The sequence below is a fragment of the Scomber scombrus genome, chromosome 8 (assembly GCF_963691925.1).
Source record: "Scomber scombrus chromosome 8, fScoSco1.1, whole genome shotgun sequence".
Lineage (NCBI taxonomy): Eukaryota > Metazoa > Chordata > Actinopteri > Scombriformes > Scombridae > Scomber > Scomber scombrus.
The window spans coordinates 18,019,405-18,042,681 of NC_084977.1; positions in this window are offsets into that span (position 1 = coordinate 18,019,405).

The following is a 23,277-nucleotide window of genomic DNA, read 5'->3' on the forward strand; positions in this document are numbered from 1 at the left end:
ACAAAGTTAATGAATAACTGGTGAATATATTGTAGAATTTAGCAGCTAACGAGACAAATGTTTCCCTCAGAACTTGTTGGAGAACCAGAGCTAAAAGGAGAGTGTAATACGGGATTTTCTTCAGGTGAAACACAGAAACACAACTCCAAATGAGTGCTAACGTTGCTTTGTGTCTGCTGGATGAGTTAATATGTGACTGTTTGCAAGCATGTTCACCATATTACTCCATAATAAGGTGATAATATAACAATAATCTTGTTATGTTTCCCCCATGTGGCAAAAAAAAATCTATTGCAGGTTCAAAGAAATTTTGCATTGTGGTATTTCTAATTTTGCTTCAACCTGCAGTGGAAACAAGCTGTGAATGCAACACAGACATGTTATCTCCTTTCAAGTTCACATTGCGAACTTGTTAGCAAACAGTCGCTCATTTACACATCCAGCAGACACACAAAGCAACATCAGCTTTTATTTGGAGTCATGTGTCTGGCCACCATGTAAAAACTGTAAATAATCACTCTCCTTTTAGCTCTCTTATTTCTCCCCATGTACTCCTGAGGAAGATGCTATATATATATATATATATATATATATATATATACATACATACATACATATGTCTGCCTGATGCTTGGTGTGTGGTAGGTAGTGCACACTGTGTAGCATTTATCAGGGCTTTCTTGCTAAAAACAGCTCTCTGCTGCATCTCAAAATGATGCTGATGAGAGCACTGAGCATTAACCAAAACAGTGACATTACAAAACCAACGTTTCAAAAACAATGAGCTGAAAATTATTTTTCTGTGGTTTAATCACTACGAGCCCACATACATTTAGATTATGAATTTCTTCCATGATTAAAATATACATATTGATAATAGCAGTATACGAGTACATTACATCAGAGTAAGCAAACCTCAGCTGAAGTTTGATTGTTGAGACCAGCTGTTGACCACAGCAATGATTTCTTTCCATACTGCATTTTTCTGACTTCCTTTGATACTGCTTCATAGGCTGCCAAACAGAACTAATTTGTTCAACTGGACTTTCAATGTAATGGTTTCAATTTCAATTTCGGAGAACATTCTGTTCTTAAACATATTATACATCCTTATGTTGTAAACTCTAGGGGCAAGGCCTCTAAACAGAGAATATATAGTGGCGTGATATTTAAATGATTATTGTCAGCCTACAGATTTATCAACTCCCAATCATTCTTATACTGTGAACATTTCATGAATTACACCATGGTTCATGATACAAACATGTCATTAATTACACACAAACCCTGTTGTGAGATTATTTCCGTTCTCAGATCTGCACTGGTTTCTACATTAGATTGATAAATGAGGGCCATCGATCCCAACAGGTAATTGAATGGCCTTAAGTTGGAGATAAAACTGGGAAGATTTGGGGATCGCAAATGTGCCTGAGGACTAATGTAACATATAGTGAGACATACCTCATGCTGTTCCTTATGACCTCTGCACATATGAAGTAAGTCCATTCAGCAAACCATTCCTGTACTCCACCTCAAGTACCACTACCCATGCATATCATCAGACAAAAAAGACCAATGGGAGACCAATCTGCCAACCTCCCGCACAAAGCCAGTATGATTTCCTGGGATGAATCACAGCACACTCAGGCATACTCTTTATCCAAAAACCCTGTGGCCTCAAAGCTATACCCCTTCCTTTCAAGTTTGCAATCAAATTTGTTTTCGCAGAACACACACATAACAAAGTACACAACAAAAAGGCCAATGAAGAAGAAAAGGATTCCGAATGTTTTGCTGCTGGTATGCGATAATGTTGAGGAAGTATTAGAGGGCACAAGGTCTCTGTGATGGCCCAGCAAATGAATGGTTCCTCCAGGGAGTGGGTCTCATCAGGCCATGATGGTCCTCCCGTTGAGAGTCATCAGCTGAGGGGCTGATTTGCCCTTGTTTCATGACTCCTCTAGACCAGGCATGGAGTGACCAGAGTGCAGCAAACAGTGAGAGAGCAGCTACAGTGCTCCCCTGGGGTATATGAGAAAGAAACATCTGACAGCAATCACTGCCCTTATACCTGTATCGCTTGTGCAAAAGGGTTCTTACAAAAACAGCATACAGTATTTAACCATGTTTTTGTGCATCATTAAGAGATTCAAACATGTGAATATGGATGGACGACAGGGAATGTGTTGAGTGTACTGCATGACTGGTTATAGGAGTTTCATGCCAAAATCTGACCTTTTTGCCAAGAAGAGCTGTGACCATGAGGGGAGTATATTTTCAATTGGAGAAGAAGCTATCTAACATCTAACAGCAACATTTGAAGTCTGTGGAGGGTCAATATTTGATACCACAAAGACAGATTTACGGTGGGGTTATACTGAAAGCAGATGAAAAAAATTTAAAGCAAATTATAGATTTTCTCTTTCTCTATGGACAATTAGGAATGCATTTTCTTTAAATCAATTGTAATTAGTACTGTAATCTTAATGTTAACGCTTTTAAGTTTGAAAGAGTGCAATTTCAGACTTTCTCATTTACTGTAAATGTGAGCTATTAGCCTGTTGTATTCACTCTCTGCTCCTGTCTCAGACATTTTTCAAATTATACTATTTCATATTACCGTCCATGCATGACATAAGCTGCCGATAAACTCCCTCTAGACTTATATCCATGTGTCATTTATAGTTTGTGAAGGCTTTGCATGCACAAGACAGTTGGCATCCTATCTCCCTATTCTTTGCCCCAGCACATCCCCCACCCCCACAACTCAAAACCCTTATTATTTTTCTAATAGAAGATAGCTACTATCAGTTCAATGACAGAGGACATAATCAACATAAACAGAGTTAGCAATTAGCAATAAAACTTTCACTTCATTTGTATGCAGCAGTGATGCAGTATATACTGTGCTGACAAATTGGATGCACTGTGGCCATACACTGACACACAGCCAAAAGCATAGTTACTATACAAATATTTTATGTTCATGTTCATGGAACACAATCTATACCAAAACTATTAAACAAATAATACACAAATATCTCTTGTTGCCTTGGTAATATTACTCTGATCCAAATTTCTTGACTATTGACTATTATAATGGAATAAAGGAATACCTTTTCTGCTGTACTACAAAGATAAGCACATCAATTGAACTACAAAATTGAAAAAAAGACAGGTTGTCAGCCCCTCAATTTCAACAGCAATGAGATTATTATTTTCAATAAGTCAGTTAGGTAGTTATTATTTATTTTAGCTAGTGATCCGACAGCACTACCACACTACTTTTAATCACATTACCAGCATAAATATTGACATGCTACTAGCCAGTGACAAATCAATACTGTAATTACAAGTTTTAATGTTACTCATAAACCTCAAATAACATGCAACATGCAGGATATGTTGTGGTATTCGTTTGTAATTGGATGTTGCCCAAAACATTGTTCTTAAGTTTCTGTACTATGAAACAAGTAAACAAAAGTGGTTGCAACTAGTAAGAGAAAAGAGAAGTTAGAACAAATTAATTAATCCTCAAAAACTGGTCTTTTGATTATTGTATGCTTCACATTGCTTTGACTTGCTTCATACACAAGCTTTCAAGACTTGTTAACCCTAACCCTACAAGAGAGGTTTTGCAGATTGCTACAGGCCAAAGGCATGTGCTGCAATTAATACATTTGTCAGTGCAACTGTTAAATGATTTCACAGGTGTAAACACTGAATGATAAAGGGCATATAGAAAAAATATTTATATATTTATGTCTTTATCAAAAGTTTAGTTTAAGGCAAAATCTATCAATTCAATCAAATTTCCTACGTCTGTACAGAAAATGCATGGTACAAATATGTTTAAACTGAATGTTTTTGTATATATGTTTGTGAGTTTCACAACTCATGAACATGAGCAGATATTTCTGTAGAAAAGTAATGCACCTTGTGTGACTAATTTATGAAGTTGCTCATCGACTCAAGTGCATCTTAATGCATCTCAAACCAGTGTGTTGTGTTGTGTTGTGTAGTGTCGCGTCGTGTTGTGTTGTGTTTTCTTTTTTTTTGTCTCCACAGATGAAGCCTGTTCTTCCAATCTGGGTCTGCTTTCTGAGACTTAACATCAAACCAATTAATTGCCCCATATTTATGACAATGACCCAGATTTTATGTTAATAATGTCATATAACAAAACCAGGCTCACACAGTGCTGGAGCTACACAGCTGGAGGTATGTTGTTTTAACACCATTTTTATCATACTTGCTGAAATTCCTATTCAGTTCCAGGGTGGTGGTTGGCAAGGCTGCCCCTATGAGTGCCAGCTCAGTAAAAACATTTATTTAATTAGGATATATGTGTGCCTTGATTTGGCACTTCTGTACTCAATATTTACCCTTGGTCAATTCAAATGGATTTGTACAACCCTTGCTTCCCCCAAGTGCCTTTCAGGTGGTTGGAGATGCCCTTCTGATCTCTCTCATTTGCTCTATTGCTACTATCATTTGACCTTTGGGTAAAAATGAGTCCTAACTCTAGTACTGTGAGAGAGACGGCCCTATTTTGTTTAAGGGACTGTCCCTCAGAGAGTCCCTCTGAGTGTAAACCACTGTTCCCATTAGACCAAGTGAAATCAGGCCACTCCTCCAAATGATGTATCTGGGTTGCCAAAAATCTACTGCCTGCATGCTAATGCCCAACAACAGCTAACTGACCTCTATACTGTACACAGGGCTTCCAACCTGTACCTGCTGTTTGGAGTTCTGTCTCACAGGAGGAAGTTAAAGTGTAATTACAAAGATCCAACAGAAAATGTACTCTTGTCTAAGTAATAACTTAAAACGCTTGAAATAATGATCAGGCAGATATTGTAACTGCACCCTATTAACAAGAATAAACGTGAAACTTGTGCTAAATGTAAGGCTATCATAAATGTAGGTTTTTACATTAATCATAAACATAATGGTTTGCTTTTTATTTTCTATATTCCATTGTATTTTTTTAACTTTCAGTCTGCATTTGCATATGGACTTCCTTTGGAGGGAAGGCTTTGAGGAAAAGGCTCAAAAGCCCCTAAACAACAAAGAAGGTGGAATTGCTTTTCCCCCAAAATCCACCCATGCTCGCGCTTCCCTACAGCAGCTTCAAATTATCCTTTTTATTGTATTCTGACCTATTTGTTCTTCTAAAAGTATGTGCTATGTTAACTCCATACAAGTAGAGAATTAATTTATTCTTCTTTTTTTTTTGTTTCACTTACATATCAGCATACACACAATGAATACAATATAAATACCAGATATACTATAAATATAACAAATAATGAACCAGATGTCCTTTAAATATTTTCAGAAATCATGCATTAATGAAGGTTTTCTGTATCCAACAGTGTTCATTGCTTGTAGGAGTTTGGATGTGTGAACGCACAGGGTATAAATGATTGAAACTTTTTTTTTGGTTGTTAGGGTCTTAAGTTTTTGGCCTAGGGGAAGTGTTTCGAAGAAATAGTGGGAAGGCTGTGATGAACCTCAAAGATATTATCTGCCAGCCCACTAACTGCCTCCAGGAGATGGCTGCCAGGGAGTGCAGTTGGCAGTTGTTCTGTGATTTTGGATTCTGATTACTTTTGACTACAAAAGTAAGTGATTCAAAAGAACAACTCAGTTCAAAAGGGACTGGAAGACTTGGGTGAGCGTGTCCCTGAAGTTCTTTTCAGGGGATGATTTTTTCATAACATTCATTATTACACATGACAATTAAGGACTTTTTCATGTTGGCTTTGGTGTGTACTATGCTCTGTGAGCCTATTCATAACAGGAACAATTTGAGTTAATAGTGTAATAAGATAGAGATAACAAAATCATGACAAAAGTGCCTTTTATACCTCTGTCAAACCAGTGCAGAAATGTGGGAGTAACATGCATTAGAGGATGGTCTAAATTCCAACCTGGCTTTGTTACCCTGATCCAGACCCGTCAGGTTTGACACTGCTGCACTTGGAATGGGAGAACATAAACTTCTATAATAACTATAAGATTGCAATAAGTGTAGTTTGTTGCATTACATGTGACCAAATAAATGAGCACAGTCTGTATTGTAAACTAGTGATGTGTATGGAACTACAGTTTAAGACCAGGATGTTGTGTGACCTGAGACGCGCATTGGGATAATACTCCTAATTGTTTGGGATGAATGAGTTGTGAATGCGTTAAAAGAAACACATTCATATCACACAATGGTGTGTGAAATATCCCTTTCCCAAGGTCTGGGTTAGTTAAAGTTAAACAGCTCTGACATGCATTTAGCCTCATAATAGTTGCAGCATGAGAAAGGCTTTTAGCCAGCATTTTAAGAGATGCATGAGGAAATTCTCCTGCTGTTGCTGGGAAGAACTTGTTTGAAGCGGAATGCACTTGTACTGAAGTAAATTGTTATTAACTTTAAGCATCCAGTGTACTCAGCACTGTGAACATGCCCAGTGCTCAAAGCTGTCAGCAGTGTATCCCATTCCTCTCCTTAGTAAACATTAGAAAAAAGAAACCAGCTCTGTAACAAGAGGTCCCAGCAGGCATGCAGCCTTACAGCTCAGTGAGTTAGCCAGCAGTTGAGCTGACTCAATCTGTTTGACTTTCTCTGTGGGGCACATGGAGCCCTGGGCAGGCAACAAGGTCCTTGGGCTTGGCCCACATTGATCTGAAAATTCAGCACTGGACCGCTGGCCAACTCTTAAATATTTGGTTTTAATTACTGCCACAACCTTTACTCTGGCAGGTTACTGTTGAAACATAATCCCCAGGGGGCTGCACAGCAAGGGCATCACACCATTATTCAACCATAGAGGGGATGGCAGCCATTCCCTTACCCAGGCGTTTTTTATCTGGGAAATGGGACACAGCCACAGCAGACTATATAGGCTCCCCCTGACAAAGAGCAATAGAAAATAGTGAGATGAGAGACACTCTATAACCCTTAATTATACAGCAGATAAGTTCGGCTGAGGAGCGAAGCTTATCTCTCTGGGGTTGGTGGATTTTTGAACTTCTCATTTGATTACTTGCCCTGTTCACCTGTCTACCTTAACAGCCAACAGCTGCACTAATGAAGGTATGCACTGTTTCTCTCACAGATCTAGAGATGATTTTTATAATTTTGCCTTCTATTGTCCACGGCAAAATGGGGGAGGAGATAGGAATCTCATTGTAGATCAGTTGCCTGAGGGTAACATCTGCCTGTGTGTGAGTCTTCTCCTCAGCAGGATCCTGACAATGACTATATTCAACATTTCTCCTGTTCACTCTTGCATTAATTACCCATTAGCATTACTGAGTTAAAAACAAAATGCATTTTCCTTTTGGGATTTATTTGGACTATCCTGCTCAAGAGATTTGTTGTTATTTTTCCCGAGGCTGCAGCATCCCAGGATACAAAAGAAATGTTTTATAGTGAGGGCCAAGGAAATTTGCCTTCAGCACGCTTTTTTTTTTTAAACTGCCAATGGGATGTAACAAACTTTTGGCGGAGGTAGATACAGCATGTTAGGTGTGAATAAAACATTTCTCAGCAGCCTTCCTAATACACACATTGCTACTTGCATGAACATTGTTGGAGCCTGATCTACTATCTTTATTAAATGCACTAATATCCTGAATGTGTGTTGTGCTGCTTTCACAGCATTACCCATTACCAGCCTCTCTTTTTTGCTGTGGAGAAATCATTATTCCCCTTGGTGTGAGACTAAGAAAGCATGAAAGGGTGAAAAAGTCAAAGTGTGTTTTACATATTGGCTTTTAATCCTGACACTCCAATAATTGGACACCATCACATGTATCCTTTGATGTATTTCTGTCTTCAAAACCACAAAGCTGTGTCTACCCCACGGACCATGCAGAGACAAAAAGCTTTCCGATGGAAACACAGCTCTTGTTTTTGTTACCACTCCAAAACCAGTGTGTACCACTCTAACAACAATGATCCCCACAAATCCCACTCCGAGGTAAGCCTTGAGTATTGGGAGTGTGTTTGCTAAGGGGGTAAATATCGTCTATACCTGTGATCCTATCACTTTCTGATTAAAAATGTCAGTGAGGCCCTGGAGGTGACAGATTGCAGGGTTGCTGGCATCCCTGGGTATTTTTGGTGCAGGGACAGGTGCAGCATGCCTAGGAGACTTGGAGGAAGGAGTGTGCAAGAGCCAGGGAGGGAGGGAAAATGGAAAACATGGAAGGAGAGAACTGGGAGCAAAAGCTGCTCATCGATGGCCTGTGGCTAGCCTGCATCATCCACTACCTGGGCTAGGCTCCAGATCTCATCTGTGTCAGGCAGAGAGGCCTGATACTCTCAGCATGATTGTAAAAGGCAAACAGGTTCGTGAGAGGCAGCAGACAACACCAATCAGTCTGACAGAACCAGTACAGGTCTGATATTTAGCACTGTTGGGAATCAGGTAGAGCGACATTCACATCAACTTCTATCCTCCAAATGGAACCGGTGACGCAAATCGAACAAACCCTGCATGACTGCCAGGACGACGTATGACTGTGAGGAACGGAGACACTGCTGAAGTTCATCAGGGCCCCCTCTAAATCCAATCCATCTGTTCCCACTGGTCACTTGACTCTGACTTGTCATTCAAGGGACAGCACAAACAGTCTTGCCGTCTGTTTGTACCATGCCACTTGGAAAGGTTGACACTCTTTGATATTAAATACACATTTTCATAGATAGATAGACAGATAGATAGATAGATAGATAGATAGATAGATAGATAGATAGATAGATAGATAGATAGATAGATAGATAGATAGATAGATAGATAGATAGATAGATAGATAGATAGATAGATAGATAGATAGATAGATAGATAGATAGATAGATAGATAGATAGAGTAATTTTATAGTATACTATAGTGCTTTTAATAAAAAAAAGAAGGTAAAAATTGACTAGAACATATAAAAAGGAGAACACAAACTATAGTGCAGCTACAGCGTACTGTGATGACGCTATGATTGAGATAGATAGATAGATAGATAGATAGATAGATAGATAGATAGATAGATAGATAGATAGATAGATAGATAGATAGATAGATAGATAGATAGATAGATAGATAGATAGATAGATAGATAGATAGATAGATAGATAGGTACGTACGTACATACATACATACATACATACATACATACATACATACATACATACATACATACATACATACATACATACATACATACTATAGTGCTTTTCTATGGATTTAAACTTAAAGGAAATAGATTAGTTTATTTTGCAATTATTGTAATTATTTCCAAATATAGCATTTGGGTTAAGTGAGACCCCAAACAATGAGGCAGTAAAGCTGATGGCTGAGCCCAGCCTAACTGGGCTAAAAACAAAGGTACTGCCTGGTGGTTTCTGGCATGATGCAGTATCTGAGGAAGGCTGGCAGAAGTTGGATTGGTGTTTATGCTTTGTGATTAAGATACCCGCCACCCATAGTGTGTGCCCTTTGGCAGACTACCCTCTGAGGTTTCACACATGGACATAATGATATGCCATGGTGACTGGCGCACTGCCACTGCCCATTGCCTCTGGTCATGGAAGACAGAGAAATCATCAGGGGCCACATTGGCATAAACCATCTCACACTCACATATGGACAAAAATGGAATCACAGATGACAGCCACTGCAGTCTAAGCAGTCTGTGCCCATGTGTTGGTTGATGTCTTGGGAAAATCCATTTCAGAGATGTGGGGGATAAGCATTGCACAAGGATAATCCTAGATTATTTCCATGGGGATTGCTTAGTATACTGCAATCAAGTGCCCCAGAATGAAATGTGTCAAAGTGACCTAACCACCTCTCTGGACTAAGACAGACCTCCCTTTCAAGACCGATGCTCCTAACAAGGACCAACGAATCTCTCGTCAATGAAGAATGTAGTCAGAATGGTAGATTACGACACATGGCAAGTTTGATGGATAGTATTTGAGAAGCAAATAAAATAGAGTCTGGAAGGGATTTAGCACTACGTCATAGAAAACAACACACAGAAAAATGTGATCAAAAACAGACAAAGGCAGATAAAGAGATACAAAGAGAAGGTGGCAGGGATACAGTGACAGTTACTAAATATTATGTACACACACCCACATACACACGACAGAAGTGAAGACGGGTAAAGAGCAATCAGACTAGCTGTAATGACTGAAACTAAATTATTGATCAGTTTCAAATTGATTAGCTCATAACAAAGAGTGTTTTCAGCATTGCTTTTCTATCGTGCAGAGCTGTCAACCCCTGACATCTAAGGCATCACCGCAGAGGGCTCACAGGCTTTTATTGCTGTCAGCAAGCCCTGAGCAAAGCAGACACTCGCCTTTCAAACTCATTAGCCAACCCTGACGTGATGAACTCATCAAAAGCATTGTAATGAATAGGAGATGTGAAAAATCAGCACCCTCTAACGTTCAGCTATTCCGGCTCTTCCTCATATAACCAACATGATATGAAGTTAGCCCATAATGGAATTAATTGTTAGTGTGTCTTGCAGAATGAAAGTGTGTCAGTATTGCCACAGAGGACAGTCACAACAGCTGTGAATGTTTGGATGTGGCTTCCTGGACCTGGGCCAAGTTGACAGTCATGTCAGTTGCTCTGTGCGGCACACACATACACACACAAACATGCAAGCACTCAAAATCACACGCATACAATGATAAGCCAGAGAAAAACACAGACACTCTGTGCTGGTATTCAGAAAGGCTTTATAAGCACATTCACAAGCAGAAAAGCCCAGGACAATACAATACAATACAATATATAGGGTTCAACCAATACTGTATATAGAGACCATATTGACCTGCAGGGAAATACAAAAAAAATGGCTAATGCTTCCCACTGCTGATATAATGGAGCTACAGGAGTTGCAGTCTACAAAATCTACTTTAAGACAAAATATAGAATAAACACAGGGCATTATAAAAAGACACATATAAAATGAAAATGGAAAATGATTTTTTTTAAAAAGGTATAAATTGAATAGAACATATAAAATGGATAACACAAACTATAGTGCAGCTACAGCGTACTGTGATGACGCTATGATTGAGATAGATAGATAGATAGATAGATAGATAGATAGATAGATAGATAGATAGATAGATAGATAGATAGATAGATAGATAGATAGATAGATAGATAGATAGATAGATAGATAGATAGATAGATAGATAGATACATGCATGCATACATACATACATACATACATACATACATACATACATACATACATACATACATACATACATACATACATACATACATACATACATACATACATACATACATACATACATACATACATACATTCATTCATTCATACAACCACTTTATTTAGGTGTGAGTTCTTGGTGTGAAATGTGTCACATAGTGCCCCTAAAACGTCCAACAGAGGAATGAAAAAGTAGTGTCTGTGGCTTTTTGCAAACAATCCCACTATTCAAATCATTGCATTTGGTTGATGAGGAAATTACAGTTTTGCCACATTATGCCTGTCAGTGATGATGCAAAATTATAATGTGCCATAATATAGTCCAAAATCTCAATTTACTGATAACTATAGTGTAAACAACTGGGTTTCTATTATATACGGAAGCAGTTTTCAACCCGTTTGCTTGCGATTCCTTAAAATGAAGCAATGCCAGTATTTAACCCCACACGACACACACACACACAGACACACACACACACACACACACACACACACACACACACACACACACACACACACACACACACACACACACACACACACACACACACACCTTTCATGCATCGGAATAGGGAAGGTTACAATTTCTGTAACTTTCCGAACCTGACAATCTGACATTCACACCTACTTCATGCTCTGATTGGCCAGGTGTGCTGAGGTGAGAAAGGAGTCAGGATTTTTAACTTCTCTCTCAACAACCAAGTGCAACACCAGCAATACATTCCAGGGGACTGGAAAATGTGCACCATTACTGCCATATTTGCCGTAAACTATATCATGTCTCCCCCCTCTTTATGTCAACTGGCTATTCATTCTGCCTTCAAGTGTATCCATTCTGAACAACTATATACACATTTGATTTCCAACAAGGTCGCATAACACGACATACGAGCCACTTCTTTTTGAACACAGCCTGGCCCTTGGTGTGGACGTGGGTGGAAAGTAGTTCAACCAAAAGTGATGATTTTCCTTGTCAGGTTGTTTCAGATGAAACATTTTCAGAGGCCTTAGATTGAGCTTAGGACCCCTTGGGGTCGTTCCCCAGGCTGGAAACCACTGATATAGGGAATACATGAATGAGGGAGTGATTTTGGACACAACTGTGTTCTGTCATAAAGTGGTGTCAGTGCTGTTTAAGAAAAATGTAGAGGAGGCAATGAAGAGTTTTTTATGTTTGTTATATTCTCTAGGGAAAGCCTAATGAGGGATAAGACTTATATCCTTTTAATTCCTTTAAGAGCATTAGTGCTTCAGTCTGTTTGTAGGTTAAGTGACACTGTGTTCGTTTTTTCTTACAAATTGACCAATGAAAGAAAAACCCATAATGAAATGTATAGCACAAATAACAACCTGTTTGTAGATTCAGTTTAAGATTATCAGGAACATGTAACAGCCTTCAGAAAGCCTTTAACATACCAACACCTATTTAGACATATAACACATTTGTTGCTTCACCCCAAGAACTGCATTACACACACCATCACTTCTGTACACACACAAACACAAACACAACACACACACACACACACACACACACACACACACACACACACACACACACACACACACATAAATCTCCTGCATACTGAGGAGTCATATGGGGTCAGCATGCATTCATGGGTAGCAGCTCTGTGACGAAGAGAAAAGAAGCTGGGAGCACAAGTGGAAAGTGGATTGGAGGCATATGGAGTATTATACAGAGGTTAGAGAGCAACAGTGTGACACATTCCTCTATTTTACCACAGCGGAGACAGCAATAGATATCTGTTGAATTCTGACATTTAATTTCAGGTTGGATATTAATGTGAGTGGAAACTGATGGGAATGCAGGGAGAAAGGACAATGTCTCAGTTGGGTTGGTCGGTATCCATAATCGTAGTGTAAAACACCTGTAGAAGCGCACAATACTCAGATCTGTGTCTGCTTTAAATGGATGTTAATGGGTATGTAGTTGGTCCTCAATTTGATGTTTTACTGCAATTGAGAACCTAGTTTAAGAATGCACTCTTACAGTAATTACTAGCTGTGTCCTAATTCCATACTATAGACAAATTTTAAGCAGCTCTATATTGTATTAACACATTGAAAGTGAGAAAATTAAAAAAAAGTCAGCATACTAAAAATTTGATGTGTGATTGATGTGTAATATTCTCCCTCAATGCAATGCCGAAAGCTCACAAACAGCTCAAAAGATATCTTAGGAAACAAAAAATAAGTATTAAATATTTTGGAAAATTGAAGGGAAATTGCTTTCAAGTTTAAAGGAATAGTATAAACATTTTAGGAAATACACTTATTTATTTTCTTGGTGAGTATTAGATGAGAGGATTAATACCTCCGTCATATTTTTTGCATTAAATGAGTAAGAACCTGCAGCTGGTTAGTTTAGCTTAGCATAAACAATGAAATGGACAAAACAGCTACTGTACCCTGGCTTGTTAGACTGTATCTCTTGTTTAATCTGTACAAATCAAAGTGTACATTGCAGTTTGACAAAAGGGTCACCATAGTTGTCACCATGGGGTTGCCAGGCAACCAGCAGAGACTCCAGTTAGTGGAATTCTTGCTGACTGATTGATGTATGTCAGTGCCTATATGGCATCTTTTCCTGTTAGTACAAAATAATATAGTGCAGAGATTTTCTGTATAATAACTGTGAAAACAGTGTACCAGGAGAATTATAAATGTATCATTTGATTTATGGAAATGACACAGCCAATGTTTCAAACAAGTGTCAAAATCACAAACCATCTTCTGTATCAATTTAAGTGGCATCTGATAGAAATGTAGAAAGGGATGCCTGTATTTAATTGGTCATACTGATAATTTGCCCAACCCGCAAATATCGAATTAACCTCTGTGTGCATCAGTATAAGGGTAAGTTTGGTAGCTGTTTGACTAAAATACAAGGAGACAAGGTGTCTGCATATATGAGGAAACTTTCACTCTATCCATACTCTCTATTTTTTTCTGTGACTACGTGCCAACACTGACATTTTTATAAAGCATAACTCAGTATAAATATGAATGTTTATGGGAATGAAGGGAAATAGTGCACTGCAGCCTCCAGTGTTTGCTCAGTGATTAAGCATCCGTATTTATAATTCACCACACCCATGCACTTCAACTAAACCTGTATCTGTATCAACATGACAGGAAGTCATGTGGGAATCAGCAGAGAATATCTATTGTGTCAGGCTGTTACAGTCTGAAAAGAAGAAGGCTTGACTCAATGAATAGGTTTTCATATTCATAATTGGCTATGCCCTGTGTCTCTGTGTAGTTTTCTTTGCAAGCTTATCACAATAACACAGAGTGATAATCGGCTGTTATCTCAATCTCCAAAACTCTCATTTCAACAGAGGTTATTAGAGTAAAATAGTTAGCCATATAGCCCCTCACTATATTCCACGCACACAATCGCTCTCAGATAGAGTATGAAATAAGAGGCCTCTCAACTATTTAATAACCCAATTTAATGATGATGATGAAAACATATTCCCACTTACCTTTTCATCTAAAATGTGTTATGTTAAACTCAAGTAGTCTGAAATTATAGAAAAAAAGGTGGGTACATCAATATTAATAAACAAGTCTCTGGGCTGATACATCAACACTGTCCTCTTGTGGTGGCATTGATTTAGAAGATGTCCCCGTCTGTTTGTTGCCTGAGTCCAACTGTCCCAGATTTGTGTTGCTTTGCCAGGATGCCTTGACATCTGCCAGACACAATTGTGCCCAGCTGTCTCTAAAGGTGGCAGCAATGTGGCATGATTTGCAAGGAATTTTGGGTTGAGGATGTGCTGGAAGAAAATCTGTTTTCCAACAATTGGATGGTACACCATTAGGTCATATTTATTCATATGTCCATCAGGGAAACAAGCATGCCACCTCCGTTTTGCACAATCTTTACCAGCTAAATTAGAAAAGAATAGAATACTGTATTTCCAACTTTGTCTTTCTCTCACACTGGTTTTTATTCACTCCAACAATATGCATGGAGTTACTCAACAACCAAATACATCCTTTTGGATCCAATCTTTAACAGTGATAACCAGTTATTATGCAGTAAGTTCACCATGTTTTTTATACTTTCTTACATACTTATAAGTATCTTTCCTCCTTTAACAATTTCTCTAGATCTTCAGTGATGATTTCAGAGGTGTTTCTGTGTGTGTGTGCGTGCCTGTGTGTAAGTGTGTGTGGACTGGTACCCAAGTCATCCCAAATGACCTTGCATCCTCATTATTCTTTGCAGCCAGGCACTTCAAAGCAAGCTGTGGGACGGCAGGGTAGAAATGACGAAGTGGTGTCTGATCTCACACTGATTCCTGCTCTGACTGATACATACATGCATACTGCTTGCTCCCACTAATATAGTCAACACTATTACGAGGGTAGGAAGAGAAGAGCCTTTAAAGTTGTCCTCAAAAGAGGATGCTGAGTTCCCAGCAATGTAAAAAATTCATACCATCTTGCAACGCATTTGCTAATATCGCTCAATCGTAATTCAGTGGACTACCCTGTGTTTTTCCCACTATGACTCCAGCAGGCTGGCACTCCCTTAAAGTCAAAGGAAAAGTAAGATTTGCTTTAAATACTTGGTGGTCTGTTAAACAGCATTGATCATAAATGGGGAATGGGACTTAAGGCTGATTTCAGCAAAGGCGGATGATACTGGCCCTTATGGATATAAAAGATGTGAGGACAACTCTCATTTAAAAAATAGTCATTTGTGGCTTTTAATGTTACCTCTGTGACATTTTCCCTGGCGTCCAGCAGAGAAGATTTCATGAAGTAACAGTTTTATTTACAAGCTACACTGGAGATAAATTGTGTAGCTGGTCCTAACAACCCCACGATCCCTTACCCCCTTTTCTTTTACAGATATCACCCTTGCTCGCTCTATCTGGCTCTCTGTTACCCCATCTCTCATTCTGATAGACATGACATGAAAGTGGTAAGCCCCACTTCTCTGCACTAGCTGGTTGTGGGCTGTTCTACTGAGTGGCTGGCACATCACAGCACCTCAGCCTCAAGAGATAGAGTCATTTGAATTGTATTCCTCAGCCCACAGAGCGCTACACTGGATATTATCATCAAATGGGCAGCAATACTAAGAGTCTGACACACTACTTAAATCTGACATCTAATGTAAATTGAAGAGTCAACATTTTTGGTTTGTATGCATATGAGTGTGTCTTGTTTGTGTGTTGAGAGAGAAAATGTGATTGGGTAGTAGGGGCATGGATTCAGCAGTTGCAGAGTTTGTCCATGTTGAATGCAAGTGTGCTACATTGAAAGAGGGCCAATCTGCTTCCCCACTTTTCCAGCAGTTCGTATCAGGTAATTACTATCTCACCCATGAAATACCAACATGGTGCTGGTACACTAGTGATGGTGGAAAACCGACATAGGTCATCTTGTAATTATGACTCCTTCCTTCTGCCTTTATTGTCTCTGCATAATCAGCTCCATCAGGGCTGAAATAATTGATTCTCCATTTATGCTAATGGTATGGATCTGGAGCGTAGAGGAGCAAATACCCAGCCATGTTGTCTTTCGGGTGTGACATTTAAAATGGAATGAAGAAAGTGTTGGATTCAAGTCAGATAGCAGGATGTTTTTGCTCTGGCCTCAATGAAAGCTTTGGGTAGAGGCACCAGGTTGTACTAACCAGACCGGACATTGAACAGGAAGGAGACCTTCAGATATATTTCATCACTGCCTGTTAAGGGACCTTTACTATTGTGTCTCAACTGATGGAGGTAAATTAGATCGCCCTCATGCATGAAGAGTCTTACCAATTAATCCCTCTACCAACCAGGCTTTAAATACAGACAAGACAGATCCAAACAGGTTTGCTGGCACACCCAGAGAGATACATATGTGCAGATTTACAGAGAGGCAAATGTGCACACTAACAGGCCAAACACCCACACGAAACACACACACAGTCTGCAACGTTCAAAATGCTACATGCTATTTGTGAACAAGATCATTTCACGCAAAAACAATCCAAAGTGAAGGTATGATGTGGTCCACCTTTGGCCTACAAGATGTCTTTCAAATCATATATGAACCATACATTACTATGTTGAAGAGCGTAAATTCCCGTTCAATATAAATATATAGTGTACTGACAGTCAAGTAAATATGTAGTATTTTTGTCAAATATTTAATTTTGGCCTTTCAATCATTGCTTTTTCAGAAACTCAATAACTCATTTTGTAGAGCAATTTATTTGTGAATATTTTTAATTAAACCGCCCTTGGTTTGGCTCCTATGAGAATACAAACCTCCTCATCAAATTGCCAGATCATACTCCACAGACCTCTTTCATTCAACGGCAGTGTCACAAAAATATTTGACAAAAGCTTCATAAAACGTATCAGTCCATTGCCTCACAACTACCGCTGAATCCCTTAGTTCTTTTATGTCAATCACCTGTCAGTCTGTGGTTGATATGCTGCCAGCAGCCCAGCAGGTTGCCTGTGGCAGGAAAAGGTAGCACTCACTCACAGGAATTAAAGTTTTTCAGGTACTACTCGTGAGCAAATCCTTGAATGTCCAGTGACTGTGGTAAAAATGTAGTAAATGTAGTAAAAAGGTATTTTCAACATCACAACTTGTACAAAGCTGTATAAACATCTGAGTCCATCAAAGTGATGCACTCAGTATCATGAAATCTGCTTTAGCTGCCAGCCAATGATTTCTATCAAGCCAAATGGGCACTTACAAATGGCCAGTTAACAAAACCTGCACACCAAGGAGTTTCTGCCATATTGTTCTCAGGACAGCATTCTCCCCAGAGAAAAAACCTCAAACAAAGACAACATGGTGGAGAGGAAGGCCAGGACGGCTCTATCTCATTCCTCCCTGCCACTCACACAGCACACATCAATCACAGCCCGCCGGCCTCAGATCCATGCAGCTCCTTGGATGCAATTTGTCACAGGTCCTTAGGCGCTGACATGCTCCTAAAAAGCTCAACTAATCTGCCTAAGATAACAGTCTTAGATTTCCTTGGTGGGTGTTAATCAAAATGATCTGTTTTGTGTCCAAGAAATGACCACTGGTCAGTATGAGGATGGACGTTGTAATTAAGCAAGTCATTAAGCTAATGAGAATGGATGAGCAAAGGAGGATAAAACGATTTTTGACACTTAAAAGAAAATGCTCCTTTAAAGAAAAAAGACTAATATCAAGTTTGGTGTTTCTTAGGACAATCATTTAGGAGAGCTCTGATTTGTTTTTTTTCTTTTCTGGCAAAGCAGTATGACAGTAAGGAAAAGGAAAAGGTGACGGTGAGGGAAAAAACTCAATCTGAGATTTGATTCTAACTTTAATATTGCAACTTTAACATTCTTTCTCATTCTTCTCTTCCTTTAGCAATGACTATTCATTCTGACAACAGATTACTCATGAGTAAGAGTCTACATTATTCAGTGGCTGGTGGTATATTCACCAGCCAAATGCCTCAGTCTGCATGGTGAAAGGATACTCCAGCAAAGAGGATACATGTCACCCCTTCAAGAGCAATTGCCATTCTCAGTGAGCCCTTCATGGGAGCAAGCTGCTGAGAGGTGGGTGTGATGGGCCCAATTTAATGCTCCATTATGCAAATTGATCATCTCAATTGACCATCACTCTGGTAATAGGACGGGCTGACTGGGTGCTGGGGGGTGTTTTAAAATCTTTAGAAAAACATCAGACTGAAGTCCCAGGTGCTAAAAATAAGCAATGTAAGTAAAAACATGAAGAAATGCATCACAACTTCCACCAATGAGGCATGACGGAGATGAGTGACAGGAAGTTAATGGCTGTCTTGGTGACCTCTTTACCGACCAGTCACATTTAAAAGTCACCTGTCTTGTCTTTCCTCTAAGAGATATTGGGATGTAAGGATGAAATACAGAATTTACATAATGAGCATCAGTTTAATATTATTTTTACACTCCTATTCACTTGCGTTACGATTTTCTTCTTTGATTTTTCACTTCCAAACTGACTTCACTGTTGATAATTCCATAATTCCAAATAGATTAGAGGAGCAAAGCAGGGGTATTTGTTTTCATTTCAATCTAACTTGGAGTTGATATTCCACAAATTATGCATTGTAGTGAACTCAAATTGAGCTAGATATTCCTTATTTAATGGGGAGCTTTTCAGTTCACTTATCCCCTTGTGACCCTGTGAAGAATCACACGACACACTTGAGTTTCCCTCAGAATGGACAGGGTGCAGGAAAGTCAGAGTATGGGCGAATTAATTTTGTCAGTGCCTAATTGCATTTATTGGCCATGCCTGGCACCTCCTAATCCTGGATTATGATGATGCATTAACAGCTGTGACTGGCTGTTTACAAGGCATTTATTAGCCGGTGTCAACATAACGAGACAAATTCCACCTATCACATTAATCACCCCACTGCCAGGACTATGTCACTGCCAAGAGAAGAGCCAGATGACGCATAGGCCAGGACTGCACTGAAGCTGCTTCCCATTTTCCTGCATTAGCCATTGTTATAGAGCAATCAGAACACCTCTTCAGTAACTGTCAGCCCAGCAGTGAAGTTGTGATGTGAAATTCAAAGTGAATAAAGAGCAATGAATTGAGGGCGGGGTTAAAGATAAGCGAAGAAGAACCGTGGGATCAAATGCATGGTTGAGTGCGTCAAACCACAAAAACAATTTTCCACACATAATGCTTCTAATTGAAGTCAGGTCACTTAATTACAGTCTGAGTTTTGTTTACTGTGAACCCATCTCCTCTTCCTTTTTGGCTGTCCGTCTGTCAATTTCCGCTCACTCTACCTATCTCCTTTTAATTCTCTCTCTGCTGCCACAAGAATACACAACATTAAAAAGAGGGCACTGTATGGTGAGTAAAACATTATCCCATACAAAAAGCAATATGAAATTGTGAAAATTGTTCCTTGAATTATGTTTTATAATACATGATCCAATCCGAAGAATCTTCACTATTACTATCAAATTAATTTAAACATTTGTCTGTTTACTCAATTTATCTTTAACAAAAGGACAAAACAATATTTCAAAACTGAATTAAAGTTCTGTTTAATTCAGCAACTTTTAGTATTCAAGTTTTAGTTACGCAGAGACAAAAAGGGGTGTAGGGTGAATTATACTCACTTTACTCTGCCTGGGATTGAGGCAGGAGAGACATTGATTTATTTCTTTTTCAAGTAGTCCTCAAAAGTGATGTGCAGCAATTAAACAAGAGCCCAGATGACAGATCTGACAAAACCATTCGAGAAATGAAATTGGAGAACATCCCCCTGGCCTTGCCTTAATAAAAACAAGGTTTTGGATATTGCATTTTGTACAAACAAAGGAATCACCAAGTGAGATTGCCTCTTGCCCTGTAAACAATTTATCTTTGGAATTCTCTGATTCCATTTGAAGAACAATGTCTGGTCTCAGACTCCGTTCCAACATCACTCCTCCAATTCTCCGACCTGTCGAGATCTACTGGACTTGACACATTGATACTGTCAGCAAGGAATACTCAAGATCACCTGCAAGATCAAAGTATGATGGTTGTCTTTCCTCAAAAACGTGCTTCTTTTAAAATAACACGGTTTTGGAATAGCCTTTCTGGCATGGGAGACTTTTGCCAATCTGAGATGTGAGACATCAATATAGAAATGTATTAAATTACTCCAAAAATGATATATCAGTTTGAACAAACTATCAGCACCAGTAGGTGAGAGCTTAACATATTAAGTGCTTTAATACATTTTACACAACCAAAACTGATAATGCCAAGCAACTTGCTCCATCTTGCATTTTATTAGTGCAAACGTTTAGACTCACCACTTTCAAGTTTTACGCATCAAATCATGCTTTGTAGATTGCTTTTAAAAGAAGGGGTGAGACTACATTGTACAATACATGCTCTCTGGTTTCAAAAATGAATGTGCTTTAGCGATAAGGACTGGATGAGAGGAAAGGAGATACGGCACATCTGCCAGCATGAGCTGTTTGACTGCGCAGTAGTCTGTGTTATACTGATGGGGTTCTCTGGCACCTTACAGTTCACCCATCACCACTAAAGTGTGAACACAGGGCCACCTTCCCTGCTGTGTTGGACTCTCCTTTGATAAATGAACAGAAATAAATACATACAGAAGTACTTCATTAGAGCAAAGTACTCAAATTACTTTCAGTTAACAAATAGCCCCACAGCTGACTATAGTTTGGCCCGCCACTTTGATTAATGCTGAATCATGATATGGAGACAAGAGTGGTGGGTGGAGAGTGCCAACTTCCACCAGCCTCCTACTCTTCACCCTCACCCTACCCTTTTTCTCGGGAACAGCTCCCTGCCATCTGTCAATATTGGAAAGCCCTGGTGGCTTGCAGCAGGTTTATCCAAACCTACATACATGACCGCCTTTCCCTGTCAGAGACTCTGCTGTGCATGAACCCTCAGCCGTAACCAGCCACTGGACTAGAAAACGGTGTCTGCCTAGCCAAAGCCTCATTCATACCCATGAAAAATCTCTGTGTTATTGACCCAGGACACAATCAGATGGTGGGCTGTACATTGGCTGGAAAGGACATAGTAAAGTTAAAAAAGCATCGCTAATGAAGCCACTTTAATGTAATGTAACGTTGTTTACCTAAGTGTTATTTAATTGCCTGGGTCCTCTCTGAATCTTTCATGCAACTATGTGCCGCAAACAAACATAACACAGCATTGGCAATGTATCCTTATTAGTTATTCATGGGTTCATTTGCTTCATATCTCTCTTCATTCTTTTCTGTGTGATGCTGAAAGCTAACAGAATGTACATCCTCGGCTGAAAACACTGAGTAGAGATGTCTCTTGCACTATCAGTGAGAAGAGGCTTCCTTTATGAGAAATGACTGATGAAATAAACAAAACTCCAACAGCACAGTGAGGAGGCCTTGTTATGAACGAATAACTAACAGTGTGTGTACAGACTCTTGCTTTCATGTAATATCAAACTTCTGGCTTCTGTATGTGACATTGTGGATTATACTGATGAAGGTGCATAAGTCATTTCCTTTAACAGAAAGAAGCTAACCCTCTTGCCTCTGATACCTTATCTTTGCTGCCCCCTCGTTCTAATAAACCTTGTGTAGGGCTCATAAATCAAGTGCATGTCTCCCTAACAGATACATGATGATTTAAAAAATGTACGATTAAAAAATCTTGTTCAGTTCATCTTGAGTATACTCAATTAAGTAAACCCATCTTGTCCAAGACATAAAGGACAAGCATTAGCAACGTCAATGTCAGCAATTTCCTGGCCCTGTCAATAATAGGCAAAGGAAACTGAGCACAAAGAAAGGAAAGTAATAGACTTCAGTTGAAATACTGAAATGGCCACTGGTGTGGCGCCGGGGTCATGGACCAGCTGTGACAGAGACCTCAAAGGGTCTTTGACTTTGACCGACAGCAGATTGGGTGGACAAGGGCAAGCAATTTAAGCTCTGGTGTGTTCTTACATTTTTACAGTTGTTAAGTAGTATCACAGAAGAGAATAAACCAACTTGCAACTTAATGCCTTTCCTCCCCCCTCATTAATAGCATTTACATCTCCACAACATATGGCGTGCTACCTCCTGCATCTTCACTGTAGTAACATTAAGATCTATAAGCCGTGCTCATCTGGAATAGTAAAACATGTTGTGTGTCATTGGACTGACCCTGTTCTTGCAAGGCCAAAATTGATTGATAGTTCCAAAAAAATGTTTGCGAGAAACAATGGCGTACAATGATGTTGCAATTTGTGACTTACATTAATACTTAGTGAATGGGTCCTGGACGAATTTCAGATTATTTATTATTTTTCATCCAGATTAGCAGGCCTAGATTTATGTCTTACCTCTACTCTGAATGAACCTAAACTCCTTATCTACCTGTATGATTTTCAACACTGACCACTTGTGATGGCTTTCTCCATGCTATTCGGTTTGAAGCTTTCTATGAAAGATCAGAGCCTTATTGGATTTCAAGTAAGATTG